We start from the raw sequence: 24,964 nt of genomic DNA on the forward strand, positions 1-24,964 counted from the left end.
AATGTCATTTTCCTCCCAAATCACAATGTTGTAACCATGTATTAATTCTAAAGGGAATCTCAAAGTAGGATTGAGTCTTATCCAGATCTTCAGATTATCACTAGTGGAGCAAGAGATGTGAAATGATCATTGCTAGACTCTAGACTAGGGACCCATTTTGCCAGTTGGCTCTAGTACCCCAAGGTAACCCACCCCAGTCAGGAAGTTATCCTCACTGTTCTGCTCAGATGTTGTCCTCACTGTCCTATCCATGTCTTTGCACATGCTGTTCCTTCTACCTGGAATTTCTTATCTCATCCATCCCTCTCCAGGTGCTATTATTCCTAGTTACCTCCAACCCTCCTTCTCCAAAGTCTTTCCAGCTAACTTTGGCCCATTCCTTTCTCTTTCTTCCTGAACTTGATTTGCAATCATTGCAAAGGACAGAATAGCCTGTTGACTCTGGTCTTACACTGCTCTCTGGTTCTTTTCTGTGTCTCCCTTTCTTCCCCATGGCTCTGGAGGGGAGATAACATATCTTCGGGTTTCCCATGGCTGCTGATTCACAGCTGAAACCATACCAGGCATTCTTTTTTGAGTAAGTCATCTGATGACCTCCTACCTATCTTTATAGAAGACCCTAATTTCAGTCACTCAGTGGCAGAATAGATTGGGTATGTTTACTTACATCAGTCATTCTTTTTAGCTTCTTCTCTTTAAAAAGATGTATTCTTTTCTTATTTTATTTTATTTTATTTTTTTAGCCAGAGCCTCACTTTGTCACCGAGGTTGGAGTGCAGTGGTGTGATCTCAGCTTACCGCAACATCCATCTCCAGGGTTCAATTGATTCTCCTGCCTCAGCCCCCCAACTAGCTGAGATTAGAGTCACCAGCCACTATGCCTGGCTAATTTTTGTATTTTTAGTAGAAATGGGGTTTTACCATGTTGGCCAGGCTGGTCTCAACTCCTGACCTCAAGTCATCCCTGCAACTTGGTCTCCCAAAGTGCTGGGATTACAGTTGTGAGCCACTGTGCCCAATCTAAAAAGAGGTATTCTTTTCTATAAATGTTTTGGTCATTGATAGAAATATTGGCTTACATAACTTAAAATGGATTTCTATGTTAATCTGAAATGAGTCATAAGCTTAATATAGAGAAAACAGGGCTTGTGATATCTTGGCTAATAGTAAAGGTTGTTCTGTTTCATACAAAGTGGAAAATTTTACCCACCTCAGAGCAGTTGTGCCAGCAATCATATAAGCAGATCAGAGGGACTACTTTCCTATTTTAAGTCATTTTAACTATCAGTAAACTAAACTTGCATTTAAATGGCCATTACCTGAGATACTATAAGTGCTTAGATTGTTAATAACTTAAAGTTACCTGTAAAGAAAAAAGCCAGAGGTTAATATTTTTATGTTTATTCATTTCCTTAGATGAATATATTGCTGCCTACACTGTACTGAACTAAGTAGTTTAGTGTGAGAAAACATGAACGACCCTTGTCCTCTTTGATTTTACCGTACATTTAAGATTTGAATGGATAAATCCTCACTTACCTTTACAATATCCCTATGGAATTGAGTGAGAACAGAGTTTATTATTATCTCAACTTCAGTAGGAAACTGAAACTAAGATCATTTATTTGCCATACATTTTACATGTAAACTGTATATTGCCTTGTGATATTTCATCTTTTTTAACAGTTATGTTTTGACATTCATATCACATGAGTAACAAATTTGAAGACAAAGCATTTATGAACAGAATTTAGTGTTAAAATGAAAACATTCCAGACTTATTTTCTGTTGCCTTTAATTGAATGCATTGCTGTGCTGCATGATAACTAGGTAAGCAATCGACATGAATGACTGTCATTTTTGTGCCTTGCATAGCCAAACCAAGTTTCTTCTGACATTGAGGCAGAGACAGGCAGGGTTGGGCTGAGCAGGATGCAGCTCTGAGACTTCCCCGAAGGGCCTTAGACTCCCAATAAGGGAGTCAGAGGCCACTCTGTTGTCTGACTAGGGCACCATAGCCTAGACATGGCTAGCACCAAAGGCTGTATACTTCCTTCTTCAGCCTCCTTTTCTGCCCTCGTTCTGAAGGAAACAGGTGGGCCCAGAAGGAATCCATATTGCTAGCCCCACTCCTCCCTAACCAGTTCTCCATCTAGAGCTTTAGATTCAGGCTTGCATAGGCAGATTCTGGAAAGTCCATTAAAAGGGCAGGGTGTGAAGTAAATAGGTGATTGGGTTGAGGGGAAAGAGGAAAATTCACAGCAGAGATAAGTGGGCTTTTCTGATTGGGTAAGCTACAGGAACTCAAGAATCCAAGTATTCCACCCCTGGAAAGCAAGAGGTGAAAGCAAGTTGGTTCCATTGGTGAAAGCAAGTCACTTGGCCGAGCCCAGAAACAGGGTGGAAAGGCTCTACAAAGTTACATGGCAGGAAGCATCGGCACAGAAAAGACAGGGTTGAGAAATCAGAGGGTTTTTTGTTTTGCTTTGTTTTGTTTTGTTTTTTGCACTCTACCTCATGCCACATATTTTCACTCATTTATTATTGGAAGATACCACTGCTGTGGTGATATACAGACATCAGGATGTCCAATAGTGTAGGAATAATTTTGGCAACAGACAGAAGATAAGTGTGGGGGTATTTCACATTCACAAGTAACAAACCTATGCCCACCTTGACAGGAACCATGCCTCTTTGTACTGTGACTGTTTGTGATATTCTTGATCTTCTCAGCTAGATCATAGCAAGCAGGGACCATGAGCTTTGTTCTGCTGCATCTTCCCTTTAGCCCCCACCACAGTGACTAACACATAGTTTGCACTTAGTAAATATGCAAGGCTAAAAGATCCCCAGCATCCCACTGCTCTAGTGTCCCAGTAGGAGATCCCTTCAAGCCCCACCACGTGATTGCATATAGCTCAACCTGCATCTTATCTTATCTTATCTTATCTTATCTTATCTTATCTTATCTATCTTATCTTGTCAAGACAGAGTCTTGCTCTGTTACCCAGGCTGGAATGCAGTGGCGCAATCTTGGCTCATTGCAACCTTCATCTCCCAGGTTCAAGCAATTCTCTGCCTCAGCTTCCCAAATAACTGGGATTATAGGTGCCTACCACTACTTCCAGCTAATTTTTGTATTTTTGTTGGAGATGGGGTTTTGCCATGTTGGCCAGACTGGTCTCGCACTCCTGACCTTAGGTGATCCAACCACCTCGACCTCCCAAAGTACTGGGATTACAGGCGTGAGCCACCACAGCTAGCTTCGACCTGTATTTTTAAATAAGGTTTCACTTTAAACTTTTAAATTTTGTTCTACTACAATAATTATCATATTCCAGAGGAACAAAGGTCCAAGTCTGTTGCCTACAGAAGTTGAGGCACCAATTCAGATCTCAGCTATTCTGTGTCAAGAAAATCTAAACAAGGCGAACACTGCTTAGTGTTTACCAATGAGTATAGAAGCACGTTGCAAGTGATATCAAAAAGATCAAAAGATTTGCCCCTTTGTGACTTTAAGGATGTCTAAGTTTTTTTAACCTTAGATTCTACATCTGCAGCATGCTTTTTGTTTTTAATCATAAGCAATATTAAAAAATACTTGACAGTTTTATCTTGATTCTTAATGTGGGTGTTAAGGGATGCCATTCATTAGTGAGTTTGACCCAGATCATGTGATTATTGCATCCTCCCTCTTCCCTGCCTGTCCTCTAATGATCTGGTGCACAGAGGGCTACTTCAGCTGATTTATATGGATCTCAGTTGCTGTAATTTGTGCATATGTAACTCAGAGAGGTGAGCAAATTGATTTCCAAGCCCCAATTCTTAAGACACTGTACTCACATAGATATCTTAGCTGCTCTGACTGTTTTGTCTGAAAAGGAAAACATTTTAAGCCTTTGGAAGCAATTTTGATGGACATGTCATTGTGTTCTATATTACTCACATAATTAAATTTCCTTCACGTTGAAGTTTGTTTAAAATTAAAGTGAGAAATATTTCTGAGTTCCATTGGGCAGATAACTTTGTTTAGCTAGATTTGTCCTGCATACATATGAAACGGCATCCTATGAATCGATACTCAGTGCTCGCAGTTCCCCTGAATGTTAAGAAATGGCACCCTTAGTAGGCAGTTGTAGTCTCCTGTAATTCATAACAAGCTCTCCCTAGTTATTGAACGTGTTTACCCTGTAATTCCAGAAAGTCCTTGTGTTTTTCTGCCTATGGTTTGGCAAGCTGATTTATTCAGATGCTGAGCATTGTGAACTAAATTCATAACTTCTTTCATGCATTAGCTGGAATCATAGGACTCTTATTTACAGACTCCCAGTCCAGCTCAAGGTGGCTAGCTTTTTTGGGGGCATACCGAAGTCTTATTTGCATGGCCAAAGGGGTAGAATTCCAACTTGGGTTTGAAAGCAAATAGGGTAAATAGTCAGAAGATGTATTCCCATATGCATCTTTGGAAATAAGACATAGGAACAATTCCTTATTTTTCAACTCCACTCACTCTGCTACTGAGGACAGAAGAACAAGCCCTCCTCATCTTTTATCCTGCCTGTCCTTGAAACACCTATTCCATTAAATCCTATGGCAAGAGAACCTATGGTGTTCAAGCTGTAATTGAATAATTGGCATTCCATAAATGCTGCTTTAATAATTTTTTTAAAAAAAATTGTTCCAAAGAACTGCTTTTTGTTGCATTGCTAATGAGCCTTTGAAAATTTTTGAATTCGTTAGAACCTTCAAGGTCTGCCAAGGTCGTTAAGGTTTCTTGTTTATGGCTTTGCCTCAAATAACAGTAGGTACGTTGTAAGGTTATCGTGAGCCTTAAGTAAGTTAATTGCATATAGATGCTTAGAACCACTGGTAAATGGTAAATACTTGCTAAAGTAGCTGCTATTATTATTGATTGATTAATATTTTGTAGCTTCTCCATACATCAGCAGGAAATTTGGCCTGAGTCACCAACATTCTCATAGCTTTTATGTATTAAGAATATTGCTTGGCATTTTCAATGACAGCATGAGTCCAGCAGATCCAGTTTGCATCTGACCCACCATTTACTAGCTCTGTGATGTCAGGTAGGGGTCTAATCTTGAAAAGCCTCAGTTCCCTCCTCTGTGGGAGGAGGACAAGGTAGGTCCCGACATTATCTGGTTAGTGTACAGATTAAATGAGATGCCATAAGGATATATGGCACCTGGTACATTGCCTCCTGTCTCCTCAGTTCTGGTTACACATGGGCACATCTGTACTTTAACATAATTTTTGTGTCATTTTCTCAGGTGAGATTTAGGATGAGCAAGATTCCCAGACTCTACGCTCATCACTGGGCATGCTCTTTGCAAACTGGCCAACCATGCAGCCGGACTGTTTACTCCCCACCCCCAGTGTCCTTTCAAGACCCCCTTAATAATTACGGACATTTTGCTGGGCTCATGCTTAGAACCCAGAAGTTGACTGTGCACACAGTAGCTTCTGACTGAATCCCTACAGGATTACATTGGAATAGAGTCCATTTTGCAAGTCTGGTATGTATTGAGCAGACATCCTATATCTGATGGAAGTTCACATATAAAAATTGCAGCTGAGCCAACAAGGGTCAACTCATCTGTCTCTGTAATGATCACACGTTTGAGGGGCCTTATCAGAAAGTTATTTTTATAGACAAACAGGTGGTCATGAGATTAAACATGCTAAGGAGAATGGCTTCCTCTTTACCCTCTTTTCTGTGTTTGATATGTCTCGGCCCTGCTTCTTTATCTTGTTCCTCAAATCTCTTTACTTAGATTCTGACTTGACTGCCTGGAGAGCTCCTGTTTTGGTTCACACCATTATCTTATTCCCAAATGAAGACCCTTAACAAGAAAAGAGAAAAGAGAGAAAATCTATAGACATCCCAATGTTGCTTTTTCTGAAGTAGCAACTTTATTTGATAATATTTTGAAGCCGTGAGCCACTGAATTCTCAATATAAAAGTTTATTTAAACAGTCTCTAGTATCCTTTCCTGACCCCAAATTACTTTCAAGCATTAATTGTCCTAGTGGTTTCATGGCCACATTATTTCATATTCATTAGTGTTTTCATGAAAAATTATAACACTAATTAGAGTGGCTTCCAGTTAATTCACTTGGTGATTCATTACTCTCTCCTTCTTGGTGTTCTGCATGTGGTCATCCTGGAGAAAGCATCCAAGGGTAATTGCAGCTCTGTTCCCTGAGTGATTGCCTAATGCCATTAGTTCTGATCCACAGGAGCATCTCGAGCAGCTCTGAAGGGGTCTAGTTACAGCTGCACCCTCATCCTGCCCTTTGGATGCAGGGAGAAAGGGAAGCCTGCAGTGAGGACTGGTCTTCTAGAGGGGTCTAGGGAAGCAGAGGGGAGGGTCGTCTTAAAGAAAAGGAAGTAGGGGCAGGGGAGGGAGTTCAGGGATTTGAACATCACTTTAACATATTCTGGAACCTGGGGTAAGGACAGAATAGAGCAAAATCTGCCCTGAGAACTTGCACATAGAGTAATGAAGGTGGAGTCTCTTCAGTTTCGTCAGACGTGTGGCCAGACACTGAGCTGGACTTTGGAAACCTGGTTCCCTCTCAGAGCTCTGACATCCAGTTCTTCCAATTGAAAGTTTATTTGACCTCATTCCCATTAGGATGGTTGCTGTCCAGACAAAATGAAAACAAAAACTGACAAATGTTTGTGAGGATGTGGAGAAATTGGAACCTGGTACGCTGTTGGTGGGACTGTCAGATGGTGTAGCCACTACGGAAATAGTATGGCAGTTCCTCAGAAATTTTAAAGCGTGAATTACCACATGACCCAGAAATACTTCTTCTGAGTATATACTTCAAAAGAACTGAACGGAGGGTCTCAAAAAGATATTGGTACACCCATGTTCATTGCAGTGTTATTCACAGAAGCCAAAAGGTGAAAGCAACCCAACAGTTCATCAGCAGACGAATGGATAAACAAAATATGGAGGTTTTATACAGTGGAATATTATTTAGCCTTAAAAAGGAAGGAAAATTTGACACATACTACAATGTGAATGAGTCTTCAGGATACTATGCTAAGTAAAATAGGCCAATACCAAAAGACAAATACTATATAATTTCACTTATATGCAGTGTCTAGAATTGTCAAACTCATAGAAACAGAAAGTACAATGGTGCTTGCCAGGTGCCTGAGACAGGGAAATGGAGAGTTATTTAATGGGTATAGAGTTTTAGTTCTGCAAAATATAAAAGTTCTGGAGATTGTACAACAATTTGAATATACTTAAAACTATGGAGCTATAACCTTAAATGTAATGAAGATGGTAAATTTTGTTATGTATATTTTACCACAATTTCAAAGAAAGATTATTTATATTGCTTGCTCAATTTTTAAAAAAAAAATTAAAAATAGAAAAAAAGCTGAGTGCAGTGACATGTACCTGCAATCCTAGCTACTGGGGAAGCTGAGGTAGGAGGATTGCTTGAGCCTGAGTTGAGGACTGTAGTGCACCGTGCCCATCAATTGTCCACACTAAGTTCAGCATCAATATGGTGACTTCCTGGGAGTGGGATACCACCAGATTGGTGAAGAATAAAACAACCTATACTGGAAACAGAGCAGCTCAAAACTCTTATATTGCTCAGTGGTGGAATACTGCCTTGAATAGCCACTGTACTCTAGCCTGAGCAACTGAGCAAGACCCCATCTCTTAAAAACATTTTTTATAAAAGTTCTGCCACATTAATGTTTTGCTTTTGTTAAAATTATTTTTAATTATTTAAGCAATGCATTAAAACATTCTACTTATAAAAATCAAAACATTAATGATCAGAATGAAGTCCTCTTTGCCCATCTCCTTTAATACCAGTCTTCTTCATTACTTCCCAGCAGTACCACTCTTCTGGCTACAAAGAGTGAGTCTGAAAATCTAGGTACTTCCAGTCCATTTATTTACCAGCATATGTACTCATATAAATTATATAGAAATAGATAGGTAGAAAGACAGATGGATAGATATCATAGTTTGTGCATTTTTTTTCACATAAGTGGCATCACATTGTATGCATCATTCCAAAGCTCCCTTCTTTCATTCCATAGTATGCCTACCCAGCTTGTACATATAATTGAGGTTCTCCCAACCCAAATTTGTTGTGGGGTGTCCCATGGCATGGCGATTTTCATTTATTTAGCCATTTCTGTATTGATGGACAATTAGGCCATCCATACAGAACGTTTATCATTTTTGGTTGTTTTCGTTATTTGCTAAGCAATCATGAGTGAACATCCTTGTACATTCCTCCCTGTGTACCTGTGGGAGTGCTTCCTAGGGTAAACACTGAGATGCAAAGTGAGAGGTCATAGTGATGCATATACTATAATTTTGATAGACACTACCAAACTGTCTTCCAAATTGGCTCCCCATCAGCAATGGAGGAGAGAGCTCCTATTTCCCCCACACTTGCCACAAGTTAATATATTAGCCACTTTGCTTTTTTGGCATCATTGCTGGATTTAAAAATAGCATTTTGTGATTGCTTTATTTTGTTATATTTTTATGATTTCTAGTGAGCCTTGATATATTCATATACTTGCTGGTCATATATATATTTCCTTTACTGAGAATGTCTTGTTCATATCCTTTTGGTGGGGGATTGTTTTTTATATATTCTGGATGCAAATCTTTTGCTTTATAAATTGCAAATATGGTCTCAGTTCTCCAGTTAAAAGGCATAAAGTGATTGAATGGATAAAGAAACAAGACCCATCTATATGTTGCCTTCAGGAAACCTACTTCACCCATGAAGACACACATTGACTGAAAGTGAAGGAGTAGAAAAAAATCTTTCATGCAATTGAAAACCAAAGAAGAGTGGGAGTAGCTATACTTATATCAGATAAAATAGACTACAAATCAAAGACTGTAAACAAAGACAAGGAGGGCCACTACATAATGAGAAAAGGGTCAATACAACAAGAGGATATGACAATTATAAATATCTATGCACCCAACACTAGAGCTCCCAGGTATATAAAGCAAACGTTAATCTAAAGGGAGGGATAAACTATAATATATTGAAAATATTTTCTCCCATGGTATTATTTTGAAACTTAATAAGCCTCCTTTTAACTCTGACGTGTCAAATTAATATTTTTGTTGTTGCTGTTGTTTTACTTTATGTGTTTTGCTTCTTGGGTCATTTTTATTTATTTTATTTATGTATTTTTTAGAGACAGGATCTCACTCTGTTGCCTAGGCTGAGGTGCAGTGGCCCAATCATAGCTCACTGCAACCTTGAAATCTTGGGCTCAAGCAATCCTCCTACTAAAGCCTCCCAAGGAGCTAGGACTATAGGTGCCTACCACCACATCCAGCTAATTTTACTATTTTTTAAAAATGGAGATGGAGTCTCGCTGTGTAACCCAGGCTGGTCTCAAACTCCTCAGCTCAAGCAATCCTCCTGCCTCAGCCTGTGTGCTGGGATTATAGGCGTGAGCCACCAAGCCCGGCCTTGTGTCATTTTTAAACATTTGAATCTCTATTCTTTAATTTGTCTGAAGTTTCTTTTTGTAAATTATGTGAAATTGGACTCTATTTTTTTTTAAATTACAAATGGATAGCCAACTAATCCAACAGTTTCTAAATAATTCATCTCTTCTCACTATTTGGGATGCAATACTTTCTTTATATTATATTCCCTTATATACTTGGGTCAGTTTCTGCACTCTATTCTGTTCTATGGATCTATTAATTCCTGTGTCAACATCGTACTATTTAAATCACTTTCACTTTATGATATACCTTGAGCTCTGATAGAACACATTTTCTCTCTTCATCTTCTGTTTCTACATCTTCTTAGCCTTCCTTGTATTTTCACTTTTCCATAGAAATTATAGAATTAGCTTGAGTTTATATATTATTTTGATCTTCTCAGTTATACATAGAGCACAGAGTTCTATTTATTCTAATCTTTTTTTTTTTTTTTTTTGAGACAGGGTCTCACTGTGTTGCTCAGGCCTGAGGGCAGTGGCACAATCACAGTTCACCATATCTTTGACCTCCCTAGCTCAGGGGATCCTCCTACCTCAGCCTCCTGAGTAACTGGGACTACAGGAATACACACCACACCTGGCTAATTTTTTGTATTTTTTGTACAGACAGGTTCTCACTATGTTGCCCAGGCTGGTCTCAAATGCCTGAGCTTAAGTGATCCTCCCACTTCAGCCTCCCTGGTATTACAGGCGTGAGCTACCACACCTGGACCCCAAATATTTATTTACATCCTCAGCAAGGAAAAATAAGTTTTAATTTTGGCCTTTTTATTTTTTGGTTAGAGTTATTTCTAGTTACTTGTTACTATAGTGAAGGTTTTTTTCTGTTGCATTTTGGTTTTGTAGTTCTTGATACTCAAGTATCCTAACCACTATAGTTTTGCATTTCTGTTTTTTTTTTAACTTCATATAAATAGACTCACTATTATGTGTATTCCTTTGTGTCTGATTTCTTTTTTCCAACATTTAATGTTGTGTGTTGCTGCATGTAGTAGGTCATTCCTTCTTTTTCATTGCTCTATAATATTCCATTAAACTCATATGCCACCATTAATCAATTCACCAGCTGAGGGGCATTTGGATTGTTTCCAGTCTTATTACAGAGCTGCTCTGAACATTCTGGTACATGTACATGCATCCTAATGTACTTAACCATACATTTCTGTGGGGTTTTCTTAATTTGAGTTTCCTCAGAAGCAGACCCTGAAACAAGAATTCAAGTACGGGTAGTTCATTTGAAAGATGATTCCAGAAAACACTAGTAAAAGAGTAGAGAAGCCAGACAGAGACAGAAAGAAGCCCAGTAAGAGTCACTTCATGAAGCACATTACTAGAGTGAGCAACTGGAGCTTAATCCTGCTGAGTAGCTCTGTGAAACACCATAGAAAACATGCCTTAGTGTTGTTCCAGCTGGAGAACAACATTGCTGGGCTGGGGTATTTATCTGGCAGCTCCAATTATTTACTAATTGAGGGAATCTCCTGGACCCTTCCGCAGCCCTTCTGGCCTGCACTGCATGGGGCCAGGGTAGGATCTGGCAGCCAGAGAAAGCCCTCAAGCAAAGAGCTGAAGGTACTGGCACTTAGAAGTTGGGCTGGCGTGCTCCTCGGTGTTGAAGGCCAAGAGAGTGTGCCAGCACACGACAGAATCTGCTACAAGAGAGTATTTCCATGAGGAGAATTTCTGGGTCGTACGTATGGCACATATGTATTCAACCATTGCAGTTACTGCCAAACAGTCTTCCAACCTGCTGTCCCAGTTTGCACTCCCACCAGCAGCCTTGGAGAACTCCCACAGGGCTGTGTCCTTGCCAGCTCTTGGTATTGACCTTTACATTTAAGCCATTTTGGTAGGTTTGTAATGTTGTCTGATTTGCAATTCCTGGATTACTGATAACCTTGAGCATCTTTTCATGTAATTTTTGAAAATTTGGATTTCTTCTGTGAAGTGCCTGTTCAAGTCTCTTGCCTATTTTCCTATTGGAATGCTTGGCATTTTCTTATTGATTTCCAGAGGATTGTATATATTCTGGATTCAGGCCCTGTGTCAGTCATATATGTCAAAAATATCTGGCTTTCCTTTTTACTATCATTGATGTCTTTTGAGAAACAGAAGCTCTTAAATTTTTTTTTTTTTGAGACGGAGTTTCACTCTTGCTACCCAGGCTGGAGTGCAATGGCGCGATCTCGGCTCACCGCAACCTCCGCCTCCTGGTTCAGGCAATTCTCCTGCCTCAACCTCCTGAGTAGCTGGGATTACAGGCACGCGCCACCATGCCCAGCTAATGTTTTTTGTATTTTTAGTAGAGACGGGGTTTCACCATGTTGACCAGGATGGTCTCGATCTCTTGACCTCGTGATCCACCCGCCTCGGCCTCCCAAAGTGCTGGGATTACAGGCTTGAGCCACCGCGCCCGGCCTCTTAAATATTTTTTTAAGAGACAGATCTCTCTGTGTCACCCAGGCTGGAGTATAATGGCACAGCATAGCTCACTGCAGCTTTCACCTCCTGGGATCAAGCAGTTCTCCAGCCTCAACCTTCCAAGTAGCTGGGACTACTACAGGCATGCACCACCACTACTGGCTAACTTTTTAAAACTATTTTTTGTAGAGACAGGGTCTCACTATGTTGCACAGAAGTTCTTAATTTTAATGGGCCCCAGTATAGAAATATTTTTCCTTTGGGTTGGTACTTTTCGACAACTAAGAAATCTTTCCTGTGATTATGAAGAATTACCCTATTTTCTTTTCTCCATTATTGGAGAGAACGCATGTTGCTCATGTTCTGCATATCCAGTCTTGGCCTTGAATTCATTTTCTGTATGTGTATGGATCTATTTCTGGGTTTCTGTTCTTTTCCTCTGGTCTGGAGTTGTATGTCCTTGTTGCAGTACCACACCATTGTAGCCTCATTAAAGATCTTGGTAGGTTGAAACAGAAAGAAGAACATTGTTCTTCTTCATCTAGAATAGCTTAACTATTCTTTGATTTTTTTGCATTCCCAGTTAAATTTCAGAGTCAGCTTCTCAAGCTCAAACTTACTTTCCTTTCTTCTTGAGAGGAAAGAAAGAAGGAAGGAAGAGAGGGAGAGAAATCTGCTGAGATTCTGATTAGAGATTGCATTGTGCCTGTAGATCAATATGGAAAGAATTAAAACTCTTTACAATATCGAGTCTTCCAATCAATTTATTTAGATATCCTTTAATTTCTCTAACAAAATTTTGTAGTTTTCTCTGTCAAAGTCTTGTATACCTATTGCTAGATCTATTCTATGTACATTCTTGATGTTTTGATCCTATTGTAAATGATACTGTTTTCATTTACTGTTTGGTGTGTTATAGAGAAATACAATCAATTTTGTCTACTGACTTGAGTCTTAGAATCTTACTAAATTCTCATACTACTTCTCACAGCTCATCATGTATTCTCTTGGATTTTTAGGTACACAAAATCAATATTGATTTTCTGTGTTCATCTTGAAACTGGCCATCTTACTGAACTTTTTTTATTCTTTCTAGTAATTTGCCTTTCAAAATCTTGAGTTTTCTAGGTTAAAAAAAAAGACCTCATATTAACTTACAATTATGAGGATTCTGTTTCTGCCTGAAGATGCTGTTAAGTAACAGAAGTATGGAGTCACATGACCTGAATTTGAATCCTAGCCTGTTATTTACTGTATAATTTGAAGTAATTTGCTTAACACTCTGTACCTTGGTATCATTAATTATAAACTGCCTCATAGGGTGGTTGTAAAAATAAAATGAGTTTATACACTTAGAATTGTGCCTGTCAAATAATGAGCACTTGGTTTCCTAAATTCCTTTATAGATTTTCTTTCTAAATTTTCACTTCTTATTTATTTTTTCTTATTTTATTGTATTGGCTGCTTTTCCAATGTAATATTGAATCATAGCAATGCTTATATACCTCATCTGAAATGTCAAGACTTTGAAACATTTCTTTCTAGATTGTTTTTTTTATAGGCATGTTTTGTTTTGCTTTTCATGTTTGATGCATCTGAAATCGTCTTTGACTGGACTTTCAAATCTGGTGGTAAACTGTGCAAGACAGAGATACTTTCCAAAGGCGTATCTTTTGTTCAAACTATATTATTCACGTAAAGATGAAAAACAATCATGAAACAATTTGTTTTTAAACATCAGGATTTGGTTGGGAATGGCGACACCGACCCTTCTCCCTTCCTACAGACTCATTAGTATAGTCTTAACCAAGAGGTGCTCTTCATTCATGTAATAAAACTTTTTAGTATGTTTGCAATGAGCTCGGGGATATTCATAGCCACATAGGGCTGTTAGCCAATTCTTTCTTAAGTCAATATCACATTCTTGAGCTTTTAAGTTTGATTAAATTCTTAGTAAGCTGGAGTATGTCTTCAAGTTATTTTTCTTTTCATAGAAAGCCTATAGATAGAATTTTTGAGTTATTAAATAACTAAGAATGCCTTTCTACAGGAAAGACCATTTGAACTGCAAAGCATTCTAGCATTACCACCACAGTGTCAGTTTTGTTCTCAATTTCCCCCAGTGCTACTACTGTATTTCTCATTTTCCTGCAAATTTTAAAATCTTACTCCTTTTTTTTTTTTTTTTTTTTTGTGGGGGGAGAGGGTTGCTTGTTTTGAGACAGGGTCTCGTTCTGTCACCCAGGCTGGAGTGCAGTGGCACAATCATGGCTCACCACAGCTTCCACCCCCCAGGCTCAATAGTTCTCCCCACCTCAGTCTCCTGAGTAGCTGGGACCACAAGCATGCACCACACATGCCTGGCTAATTTTTTGTTTTGGTTTTGGTTTTTCGAGACGGAGTTTCGCTCTTGTTGGGCAGGCTGGAATGCAGTGGCGCGATTTCGGCTCACTGCAACCTCCACCTCCTGGGTTCAAGAGATTCGTCTGCCTCAGCCTGCCGACTAGCTGGGATTACAGGTGCCTGCCATAATCTTTTTGTCTTTTTAGTAGAGACGAGGTTTCACCATGTTAGGCAGGCTGGTCTCAAACTCCTGACCTCAGGTGATCTGCCTACTTTGGCTTCCCTAGTGCTGGGATTACAGGCGTGAGCCACCGCACCCAGCAATTTTTGTATTTTTTTGTAAAGACAGGGTTTTGCCATGTTGCCCAGGCTAGTCACAAACTCCTGGGCTCAAGCAATCCGCCTGCCTTGGCCTCCCAAAGTTCTGGGATTATAGGCATAAGCCACCTTGCCCAGCCCATCTTTTATCTTACTTCTTTTTCTTGACATATGGTTACTTACAAATTGCTGTCTGTTTTCTTCTTAATAATTTTCTGTTCCTGTTTCATAAAAGCCACCTCTTTTGCATCATATTGTTTTATCAGATGATTCTCTAAAATGTTCTTTATGTTTCTAGATGATATTATCTGTTAAATTTTCTCTGATTTTCAGATAATGATTTCTTTGTGTCTTCTACTATTTTTTCAATTGTCTCTTTTGTCCTGTTTATTCATTCTCAAATGAGACAAGACTCATTCTGGCTTGGCATGATCAATCGAAAGGGTGTACCTTTTGCTCATGACCTCCTTTCTGGATGGTAGTGCACTCGTTCTCTAAGCCCCATACTAAATCTCCAGTTGATACCCCTAAGCAAGCCTCCATCTAACCAGCTCCCTTGTCATGTGGCCCTGCTGGACTGATGTGCACTCCTCTCCTGCATCCAATCCTGGGTTCCCGAGAAGCTGATCAAATGGAATACACGCGCAACCCCTGATATACAGTACATCGAGGGCTCCTCTTGTCCCTGCACTCACCCTGAGTGCTCTGGAAACTACTTCTCCAAGAGCGTGATATACCAGCCTTGGTGTCCCTCCTCCACCCCACAATTTTTTTTTCTAATTGTTTTCTGAGAATTGCAGTTCTTAATTGCAGTTGGAAGGGAGTGGGGACCACTCTGGCTCTTTCAAAAGGCAGCACCTACCAAGTAGATGGATGGCTGCTGAATTTATATTTCTCAAAAGTTGGAGGACTCGGGTGTTAATTTTCAATCCTGCTGTCCCTTTTCAACCTAGTTCCATTGGCCTTGCATTTAAGTGAAAATTCTCCAGAAACCCCCAAAACAGGCTGATTGCAGTCCTAGTTTTTGGTGTGCTAGTTTCATGTTTTATTATAGAACTTCGAGATGGTTTTAGTAGAAAGTTGAAGAAACTGCCCCATCCTCTCCTAGTCATCTTAAGCCAGATGTTTGTATCTGGAATTAAATATTTGTTTTAGCAACTCATGACTTCCTGGATGGCTTGTAGGAATGCAGCTTGGCAATAGAGCTAAAGATCCCTCTTTGCCAGGCTCCTGCATAGGCAGAAGAGATGACCAAGAATTGTGATTTCAAAGGCTGAGTGCCCCAAATGATTTATTCTAGTAGAAAGGTGGGAAGTAAAAGCCCCTCCTGTCTAGTCCAGGAGGGAATATGGGTCCTTAGGGATGTGTCACTACATAGGTGGTCCTTGCTGGGAGTTCTGATCTCTTACCTCTACAAACGAGGTTAGGCCAATCCTGCCTTTCTAGGATTCTGTGGTTTGACCAGCTGGCCTGGACCATCTGCCATTAGAAGCCTGTTCTGTGAGGCTTCTCATCTTTGTTAGCTTCTGCTAGAGGGAAGCAGAGGTGAGCGGTACATCTCCACTTGGTGTGCAGGCTCCAGTGTGCTTGCTACACATAGCACCTACAGGCAGCTTCGGAGGCCTGCACCTCCCCCTGGGAGATTTGCCCACTGGGGGCACTCTGGACCTTTGTCAGGCCCTACCTCCACATACAAAAGTTGTTAGACATCCAAGAGCCCTCATTTCCTGAGTCCCCTTCAGTGACTTTGTATTGAAAGTAAAAATAGAGAGACAGGAAATAAAACTTGTTTTTTTCAGAGAATGTCTTTGAAGCTTGGGAACACAGAATGGTCGCTGTGCGGTCTGCCTCCATCCGACAGTAAGTGGACACTGGGGAGTTGCTCTACCGCTTGTCAAGACCAGCTTGTTCATAACCCTGCCAATGTCCAAGTGAAAGCAGAGGTGGCGGTGTGGAGAAAGAACAGAGATTTGCCTTTCCATCTTTTCTTTTCTTTTCTTTTCTTTTTTTTTTTTTCGAGACAGAGTCTTGTTCTGTCACCCAGGCTGGAGTGCAGTGGTGTGATCTCAGCTCACTGCAATCTCCATCTCCTGGGTTCAAGTGATTCTCCTGCCTCAGCCTCCCAAGTACCTGGGACTACAGGCACGCACCACCATGCCTAGCTAATTTTTTGTATTTCTAGTGGAGACAGGGTTTAGCAGAGACAGGGTTTTACCATAATGGCCAGGCTGGTCTTGAACTCCTGACCTTGTGATCTGCCTGCCTTGGCCTCCTGAGTGCTGGGATTACAGGTATGAGCCACCATGCCTGGCCTATCATCTACGAGAGGAAGAGCATACTACAGGAAATCTCCCCAGGGTCAGAGATTTGTCCTGTGTCAGAGGTAAAGCCCAAGACACGGCTCCCACTGACATTCCAGGGCAGTGCAGAGCCCCCCAGGGTTCCGGGCATCTCTGAACTTGGGGACTTTACCCCCATTCTCCAGCATCTCCAGAATGAGGGGACTGTGCATACATGCATCATGCATGGCCCCTCTTGCCCTCTTGTTCCTTCTCCCTCCTCTCTCCTTTTTCTTCTTGCTCCACTGTTATCCCCCTCAATATCTGCTCTACTAAGCCAGACGGCAGTGCTCCAACCAGCCCATAGGTGGTTCATGCTGGAGTACCTTGTGCAGGATAATTTGCCAGATGGGTTAGAGGTCTGTCTTGCCAGGGCTGTGCCTACACCCACAATTAGAAGGGAGTGAAAGGAGTGGGGGAACCCAACCACTAAGAACGGCTCCATATCCATTTGCACAGCATTCACCCTGTCTCTGCCCTTGGCCTCCCAAATGGATGTTGGTCTGGACGTCACTGGCTCCACTGCATGCCTGGATTGGCATCTGGTACCTGAAGGTCAAGTTTCTGAGGAAAGCCAGCTCTCAACCTTGAGACAAAGCCATTAAGTTTCTCATTTGACTCAGACCAGGCACGTTTGGAGAAACGAGAGCCAAGTTAGAGTTTAGCTCTAGGGGTGGTTGGGGGTGGCGGGCAGGCTTATGGTACTGGCTCCACAGTCATCTGAACCCAAGTGGCCTTTGGTGATGCAGCAGAAATCACAGTGGAGAAGGAAACTTGCAAGGTATCTAACTGGGAACTTTTATAGTTTCGAAAATTTAGGGAACACAAAAGAATCGAATAATGATTTTAAGACAGCCCCTCCCCCTTCATCAAGGCCTGGCTCCTCCCAGGTGGGTGATCAGTGCTTCTGGTACCAGCTGGTCCTGAGTGGCTAGGGGAGCTGCGTAGGGCCCGAGCCTCAAGTCTGGTGTGTTAGGCCCCCACTTCCCAGGTCCCTGTGGCAACGTGCTGACACCTAATTATGTGCTGGCCCTGAGAAGCATGCCTTGCTATTTACCAGCATTTATGGCTTACTGGACATCAAATATGTATTAGCAGTGTACGGTTCTTTTATTGTCTTTTTTCTTTGTTTGAATTCAAGGAATTTATACTGCTTTCATTTTAAAGGCTCTTGATCATGCAGATTAGTTCCAGAGGAAGGTGCTCTCCTGGACACCATCACCTCTCCCATCATCTTGCCATTCTGTCAGTACTGAAGGGGCCACCAGTTCAGAGCAGGGAAGTAAAGGGGGTTTATTTCCATTTTTCTTACCTCAAGCACCTGTAGGTTTCTCAGGGAATAAGGCCAAAGGTACGAATGTGAACCTACTTTTGTAATTGATTTTTCCAACATAACCCCAATTGTCTGCCTTAGTGAATCTTTCCAACAGAACAGCAGCCCCTGTGTCCTCCGAGGAGTGTTCCCTCCTTAGTGGAAAGGGTCATGCTCCCCACTTTGCACAAGCCCTCCTAGGAGGGGAGCTGCAAGCTCTTCAGCTGAAAGGTGAAAAGGCCTCTTCTGCAGGCATGCTTTTCAAACCTGTATCCTTGGAGGCTAAGTGTCTGCTGACAAATGCACACCCTGGATGGTCTTTCTCCCCACCCCCACCCTTGCCCTGGCAAGATCACTTTGAACTATTCAGGGAAAGTATTTACTGAATGCAAGGAGACTAGAGCACTTGTGCATTATTTATTAGGGGCTAACAATACCCATCATATGTAGAATGTATTTGGACATAAATTAGTGATGTTAGGAAGCTCCAGTGGTCCAAAACCTATTAGGATCTCTGACACATGTAAAAACACATCGTAGTCTTACCTCTTATATGAGGCTGGGAGTAGGCTATGAGACAACCTCACAAAGAAAACAAACATCTTTAACCTTGTATTTGCCATTAGGCCTCTGGGCAGTTGGTCTACTGTTGAGAAAGACTTGGAATCAGGAATTCTTAATCTCACCTTACACACCTTATTTCTGCTTTCTCTAAGGAAGGAAGAATGAATGTTCAAATTTCCTGAGTGTCTACTGAGTGTCAAGTGTTACAGCAAGCCTCTTGATGTCCTGGAGTGGTGGACATTAGCATCCCCACTCTGTAGGTGAGGGAACTGAGGCTCACAGTCCTACAGCTGATAAGTGACTGACGGGAAGTAGAAAACGGGGTCTTATCTTCCATCTGAGCTCCTTACAGTACATTTGACTAACCCCTGGGTAGGAAGACAAAGGTCGTTCTTGTCTCCTGTATCAGTTATCTGTTACCACAATAATGCTGCAAAACACAGAACCACAACATGGGTGGTGTAAAACAATAAACATCTGTTTTTGCCCAGAAGCGTGTTTGTTGGCGGGGTGTGTCTGCTGATACAGGCCAGGCTTGGCCGATCTCAGCTGGACTCAAGTGTGCGTATGCAGTCAGCTGCTGGGTCAGCTAGGGCTGCCCTGTCTAGGATGGCCTGGGCCAAGACAGCCTATCCAAGTTAAGTGAGGAGTTTCAGTTCCAGGGCCGGGAGGACTGAAGGATTCTGACCCTGTGTTGAGTTGTTCTTACTTCACCGGCTTCCCAGGAACTGTGGAGGCTGGGAAGGGGTTTTTCAAGATCAAATGCAGGATCCAGTGCTAATTGGGCCACCCTAAACAAACCTGTGTCCTTCGCCAAGGGTAAACTGGGAATCCATACCTCTGCCCCACCTTCCTCTTAAAGATGTTGTGGAAAAAAAGTCCCAGTGGGGGATCCAGACTTTGGCCTCTGCAGGGACTCACCTCATTGTGCCTTAGCTCCCTATGTGAAACTGAAACCCTGGACTGGACAAAACACTAAGGTTCTATGGCTCTGTGAGCAGGCTGCTAAGAGAGACAAAAGATGTTCAGGTGCCTTGAAGAGCTAACACCACTGCACCTGTGGAACAAGGTGTCAAGGTGACATGGTCCCAGGGTAATTCCCCAAACTTTATCTGCCTCCTTGAACCAACCAGATACTGTCCTCCTTACCTTACCCTCCACACCACACACTCAAAACCACACACACACACACACACATCCGAGGTCACTGTACCCTGTGTCCGGGAATCGGCCCTCCCCCAACCTTCTCCTTGCTTCCTCTCCCCACCAGCACAGAGGCCTTGGCTTCCAACACCCCATCATCGCTCAGCATGCAAATATCCAAAGACCTTTGTCACTAGAAGGAAAATGCATGATGGGTGAAAAGCAGCCTTTCTGGCCAGGGAAGCTACTCAGTTACTGACTTCTGCAGTCGGCAGCAAGTCCCCCTCCCCAAGCTGAGGGAGAAGGAAGAGCACAGGACACCACGTGGCCTTTCCTGCCATCCATGGTGTTCTCCGGTCTCACATGGTCCCTCACCCTGTGCCGCCTCCCTTTGCGTCCCCTCTGGATGGGACTCCTCCCTGGCTTGATGAGCTTTGCTGCATGACTCTGACCACACACCTTGGTGCTGCCCATGGGTAGGCAATGGACAGGGCCAGGGCCGGTTAGTCTGGGTGTCAGAGGACAGCTGAGCTCCTAGAATGCCCAGGAGCAGCCACTCTGGAAGCAAAGTAGACCTGACCGCACAGGGAGTTGGGTTGGGATAGGGGAGGCATGGAGAAAAGTTGTGGAGAGACGTTCTCTCTCTCCAGGTTAGAGCTGGCGACGATCAGCTATGGGAAGCAGCACGTCCTTGGAGATGCACTTTCTTTGTCCTGTTTCTGACCTCCTGAGGGACAAAAATCCAGTGGCCACCAGGGAAAAAGCAAGTTGGTATCTCAAGATCTCAGAGGCAGGTTGTGCCCCAAGCCAGGGCTTTCCTCATTTTACCCTGGAAACCCAGTCATTTGAAAAATTCTTCTACCAAGGAACCTGTATTTTTAGGCAGTAGCTCTCTGCCATCCTTCTTGTTAATCACGGATTATACACAGATGTGTGCATGCCTGCCAGTACCAGGTCCTGGGTCACAGGACACAGTCAGCGTGACCAATCTGAGTCAATATTTTTTTCAAAAATTGGGGAAAAGTACTATAATCTGTGTAGGTAGACTTATTGTAGGTAAACAAATGACTTTTCTTCATCTTTAAAATGGAAGCAAGCTCTTGGCCTTCCACATGGTCTTACATAGGACCTGCTTCCCTGTGAGAGGGAGGGAGGTCAAGAATGGCTGAGGGCTTTCAAGGTCTACATCCACCTCTCCATCAGGTAGTGACATATCAGTTCCTGGCATGCCCTCCCTGCTTTCCTCCTAAAAGACCAGAGGAGAAGAAACAGATCCAAATGGTCTAGACGGGGTTGGGCTAACCACACCTTCCACGGCAGAATTGGCCTTGAGCAGCTGGAGTCCAGGAGACCTTAACCAGCATGTAGCTGTGCCAAGACTGAATCAATCAATGGCACTGGAACATCAGCTGTTTCGTTGGGTTTCTAATGCATCCTTGGGTTGGAGGGAGCTACTTGGCACTTTCCTGAATTTTAAGAAATGGACACATGTTGATTATAGAGTGTAGCAATTGACCAGCACCAAAGTCATTTGCACTCTGCTTGTGCCTCCTGGCACACCTGGCTTCTCAGCCCGGGTCTGAGGATGCTGAGGTCACAAGCTCACACCAGCTCCCAGATGTCATTGGATCTGTCTACTTTTTCTTAGACTTTCAAGGCAAGTGTTCTCCCTCCTGTTTTTATTTTCCTTTAGCTCCTGACCAACTGCTTTTGTCAGAATCAATGACTGCCAATTGCTGGCTATAAAAATCTGGGGTAACATAAGGACATACTGCCTGGCTATCTGGGGCTTCTGGACTTGCCGTACACTTCTAGATTCCAAGCTGCAGCTTTGCATTTGTTGCTGTGGCATCTGGTGGCTTCTGAAAGCTGTTGGGAGGGCATAGGCAGGATGTATTGACCTGTTCTTTCTGTGCAGTTTGCTTCATATTAAGTCTTTAACATTTTTCTCTGAAGTGTGTGTGTGTGTGTGTGTGTGTATGTTAAATACATATATATATATAATGTTAAATATATATATATCTCACACAAAATATAATCTCAAAGCCAATGTGGACGTATATGCCCACACTGTCTCATCACCCTATTAAAAGCACAAAGACAGCATTATCTGAGGAATAATCAATATCAGTATGAAAATTGAGAGCTATGTGGTTGATCCAAAGGAGCATGAATTGACAGAAGACCTCAGCCAATGTTTGCAGAAGATATTTGCCTGGATTTTGTTATCAGGAGATTATCATGCATCACTGTTTATTCAGAATCCTCCAGATGAAGGTTTGGTACCAGTTGTCCCAGGGATAGGGGCAGGAATGGTGGTCCAGGCACCTGAGGTGGCAGTAGGGGCAAGCATAGTGGTTTCTACATTTTAAAAGGGCCTGCAGAGGTTTATAGAAGCACAGATTCCAGAACCTGGCCCCACATGATGAAAATCAGAATATCTAGGGGTGGAGACCCAGAGGCTGCCCTGCAAAGAGGTCCCCTCTGATGTGTAGTCGGGTGTGGATGCCATTCCTTACAGGAGAAGGGTTCATTCTTTCTTTCCCTGGGTCTGCAGCAAACCTGGGATGTGGTGTCAGTGTCATCACTTACACTCCAAGGTCTCCATGTGTTTCCTTTTAAAATGAAAATCATTTTACCTGATTTGCCTAGCTCAGAGTTACTGGGGTAATACAATGGGAAGGAAAGTGTGAAGTGAAGATGTGCCTGTTATCTCACAAGCCTCTCTAGAACTGAGCATTTTTATTTCCTTATTCGCGTGAGGAAGACAGGCACCAAGAGGTTAAGTAATCTGCAAGGCCCCAGGTCTTAGAGGTGGGGAAGCCCAGGTTTGAATCCAGACCTTTCCATTGCGTAACATGCTCTTCTGAGACTGTAGAAATCAGGCAGACCCATGCCTCTCAAACCGAAGCATGTGGACCAGCAACATCAGCATCACCTGGGTGCTCATGAGAAATGCAGAATCCCAGAACCTCTCCAGGCTGACTGCATGAGAGTCTGCACTTTGATGCGCCCTCCAGATGATACCTATGCACCTTAAAGTTTAGCAGCACTTCTGTAGGGGACTTCAAATTGAGCAAGAGAGAGTAGACCTCAAAACAAGGTTACCCTACAAAGGCTATTTCTGTATGTTACCACTACACAGGAATCATCAGAATCCAACAAAAATATGCAGTCCTCACAGGAATGAGCAAAGAAGAAATCATTACCAGAAAGCTGTTGAAAGAAGGATGGCAGTGACCAGTCTTAGCCCTTTGTGTCTGAGCTCCCATTGCAGCGGAAGCACTCCTCATCCAAGAAAGCCCAAACGCCCCAAGAGAATGAGTTTCAAGATAAAAACAGATTGTTTTTATGTGGATGTGTTGTGTGTGTGTTTAATTTTTGAGGACAATATGAATACTTTTAGAAATGAGAGAAGGAAAAATCTGGAAGAAAGAGTTCAGCAAAGCTGATACAGCCTAGCAGTTTTCCCATTTAGGGGCTCTCCTCTTTCTGCCCTTTGAGACTATCAGTGCATTTTGATTATTTCAGAAGTGATTCCTTCATATTACTTCATATACAGCATCCAGCAGGGAGGGTGGCCAGTTAGGTAGGAAATTCAGCTTCTAAATATCTTTCCCATAAGTGCTTGTCTTCAGGTTAAATCCTGTCTTTGTGTGGTAAGGCTGCAGTAATAACCACAACAATAAAATACCACAGTTTAGTGCTTATAAGCAACAGAAGTTTATTTCTCACAGTTCTGGAGGCTGGGAAGTCCAATATCAAGGTGCTGGCAGATTCAGTGTCGGGCAATATAGTCTGTGTCCTGGTTCATAGAGAAGACTCTCTCACTGTGGCCTTCCATGGTGGAAGGGGCAAGAGGTCTCTCTCAGGATTATTTTATAAGGGCACTAGCCCTATACATGAGGGCTCTAACTTCTTGGCCCAATTGCCTCCCAAAGGTTCCACCTCTTAATACCATCACCTTGGATGTTAGGATTGCAACATGTGAATTTTGGGGGGGACATAAACATTCAGACACCATCGCAGACTCTCCACATAAGATGCTGCCTGCAGAACTCAATATGTAGGAAATGCTGTGACTGAAGGCCAGGAAACAAAATATGCAAGCCAGGGCTTTGAGAAGCATAGAAAATCATCTGAGCAGTACCCTGGGTGCCAGGCTTGGGAGAATGCCAGTCCAGTGCAAAGGGATTCTCAACTTCCGAACAGAATATCCAGTAGGATTGATTCTGAGGGTGACTGCCCCATCTGGGCCTCTTCTCCTTCCTGGCCTTTCCCCAATTCTTTCTGTTGAGGCCACACTCCCACCACACCCTTAGGGGGAGCTGGGATTTATTTTAAGTGATGTTGTTGTTGTTGTTGTTGTTGTTTTGTTTTGTTTTGTTTTGTTTTGTTTTTGAGATAGAGTCTTGCCCTGTTGCCAAGCCTGGAGTGCAATGGTGCGATCTTGGCTCACTGCAGCCTCCGCCTCCCGGGTTCAAGCGATTCTCCTGCCTCAGCCTCTCGAGTAGCTGGGACTACAGGTGCATGCCACCACACCTGGATAATTTTTTGTGTCTTTAGTAGAGATGGGGTTTCACCATGTTGGCCAGGCTGGTCTCAAATTCCTAACCTTGTGATCCACCCACCTCTGCCTCCCAAAGTCCTGGATTATAGGCATGAGCCACCGCACCCAGCCATTTCAAGTGATTTTAACACACATTCTCATCTCTTAACATTGCAATTTGTAATACTGTATTATTTAACCTTTACAGGTCACTTTTCTGAGACATCAAACCTGTCTGTGAAGTGTACAGATTCCCTGAAAGAGTCAAGAAGCCATTTGTCCTCATTGTCCCAAACACTCCAAAAAGAGGCAGTCAGGAGTACTACAGAGACCTGGTTGCTGCCTTCTAGGAACTTTTAGACTAAGGGAGAGGTCATGACTCATAATGTCCTTGACTGTATATGTCAGCCCAGGCATGGATACTC

General features: G+C 42.4%; 1 protein-coding gene across 3 annotated transcripts in view; it reads left to right on the top strand.

The window, feature by feature from the left end:
* The window catches only part of ONECUT2 (one cut homeobox 2), a 54,689-nt gene that overhangs the window by 14,043 nt on the left and 15,682 nt on the right, over positions 1-24,964 (top strand). The window lies entirely within an intron of this gene.

The sequence above is a fragment of the Sapajus apella genome, unplaced genomic scaffold (assembly GCF_009761245.1).
Source record: "Sapajus apella isolate SASKATOON/1434 unplaced genomic scaffold, GSC_monkey_1.0 scaffold30, whole genome shotgun sequence".
Lineage (NCBI taxonomy): Eukaryota > Metazoa > Chordata > Mammalia > Primates > Cebidae > Sapajus > Sapajus apella.